Here is a 2,173-nt window from a genome sequence, read left to right as displayed (position 1 = left end):
AAATAAAAAGCAGAAATAATCGGTATTATTTGCTCAAAATGATAAAAGTCAAAAAATAACTTTAATTTTTTGACTTTTATTATAAAATGCATAACCGGTACGGTCTCTGCCCTAAATAAACGTTTTAAGGCTACTATTGTTCAAATAATTAATTTTTTTTTCTGCCGACAGAAGAGAGTGACACTAAAAAAAACAACTCCTGAGATTTGCTCATATAGAGTATTTTTTAATTATTATTACTTTTCGCTTTACAATCATAGTAGTGCCAATATACAATTCCAACTTCAGTTGTAATAAGGCACTCTAAGGCACTAAGTAATCGTTTCGGCATGCTCAAACGAATACAAGACATAGGCCCTTATTATGAGCTGCATTCGATTTTCGATCTTCGCTGGCTATCGAAGATCGAAGATCGAAAGTGAAATTCGTATTATGAGCTATGCAAGCGTGTCGAAATTTTCGTTGAGTATCGAATTTTCTGTCGAACAGAATTTTGCTTTCGATGGCGTAGCGAAGTGTTGAAAATTGTGAAAAATGTATGATTTTGTATATGTTTTCTTACATTTTGGCGGCTAGACACTAATTTTAAACAATTTTTATTAATTTCATGCAGTTCTAACATCGTGAATACTAAACACAAGCTCGAAAGGCTGGTTTTACTTGTGAAAGAAAATCCCAATGCTCTGTTGGCACGATCTCTGAGAACAAAATCGTAGCGCTGTTGATAGTTTTAAAATATTTTAAATAGATTTGGCTCACAAACGCCTCTTTAGATGGTCGGAACTTTTTAATGAATCTGTAGACAAATTTCTTAAATATATTGTATATAAAAATATATTCGAAAGACTAATAAACTTAAATGTTTAAGAGAGCATTTGCTACTCCTGGCCAGTTTACTAAGCTCTCATCCTCTGACGAATCGTTGAACCAGAACTCGTTGCACTCATTTTACCACGTTTTTATAAAATTGCTTTCTTTTTTACTTCATTTTAATTCGAACAAATTTGCATAAATATGTATAAGCACACTATTTAGTTTGCTCGATTTGTAAACAAAGCTTCTCAGCGGTGAAAAATATACTATTGTGAACAACCTAAACGAGCGAAATTCACAATAGCGCTATTCTTCATCGAATGAGCGCCATAATACCAAACGAAAATTCGTTCGCTCAGCACTTTCGACCACAGTCGAAAATCGAATGCAACTCATAATAGGGGCCATAAAGTCAATAGGGCTATTCGCGATTCGGTGCATAAGAGCTGACAAATTTATGCAATTGCAGAAATATGCCATGGATTGTGAGCGACCTTTATTAAACTGTCATGGTAAAGCTTTTGCAAAACAATTTTTGTGCATCAGCTTTGGTTTTGTTTATGAATGCAATGCATAGCATTTTTATGCTATGGATTTTCGGTATTGCAAATTTGCCAAGCCATGACAAATGCAAATGCGTGTATTTTGTTTGTGTATTGCAAATAATTTGCAATACAAATTTGCAATGCAATGATGCTAGGCCATTTGCACCGGATCGCGAATAGCCCTAATAGCTAATAAACATACCACACAATACACTTTTTTGCCCGTTCTTTCCCAATTAAATGCTTCTGCGAATATTATGCAGTGAAATATTGTTTAAACACCTATGTATGTATGGTTCAATAATTCGGAAGAATTTTTTGTGCGTGTACATACGTGGCGTATGAGTGACATTCTTTCCTGCTCATATTTCAATGAGAAAAATCCTTGCGCATTTCTATTGGATTTTTTTGTAACACAAATAAAAAAAAATCGACACAGAATTTGTTGTTTTAAATTTTTTCCCTGTTAAAGTTTAAATTTTGTTTTCATTTTTTCATCAAAAAAAAAAAATAAAAAAAATCTGGAATGATTAAGTATTTTGCCAGAAACTATCAGGCATATCGATAAGTGAATTAGATACGGTTGATGGAGAATATTGTTAGCTTTCATTTGCCATATTTCGTATTAAGATTATTCCTTTGTTTTTTTAATATATGTGATTAAGTGAACCCACTTTTTTAGCTGAATATCGGTAAGTTGCAAATATCTCAAAAACTTAACTATAGAAAAAAATTAACTCCATTTTCGGAATCTACATTGGGATCGGATAGGGGCATCCAGTGTGCATTTTTGCTGTAAACCAGTGTAATTTTTT

This window comes from Rhagoletis pomonella, unplaced genomic scaffold (genome assembly GCF_013731165.1).
Source record: "Rhagoletis pomonella isolate Grant_MI unplaced genomic scaffold, Rhpom_1.0 Rhpom_scaffold_00002, whole genome shotgun sequence".
Classification (NCBI taxonomy): domain Eukaryota; kingdom Metazoa; phylum Arthropoda; class Insecta; order Diptera; family Tephritidae; genus Rhagoletis; species Rhagoletis pomonella.
This window is presented reverse-complemented; position numbering follows the sequence as displayed.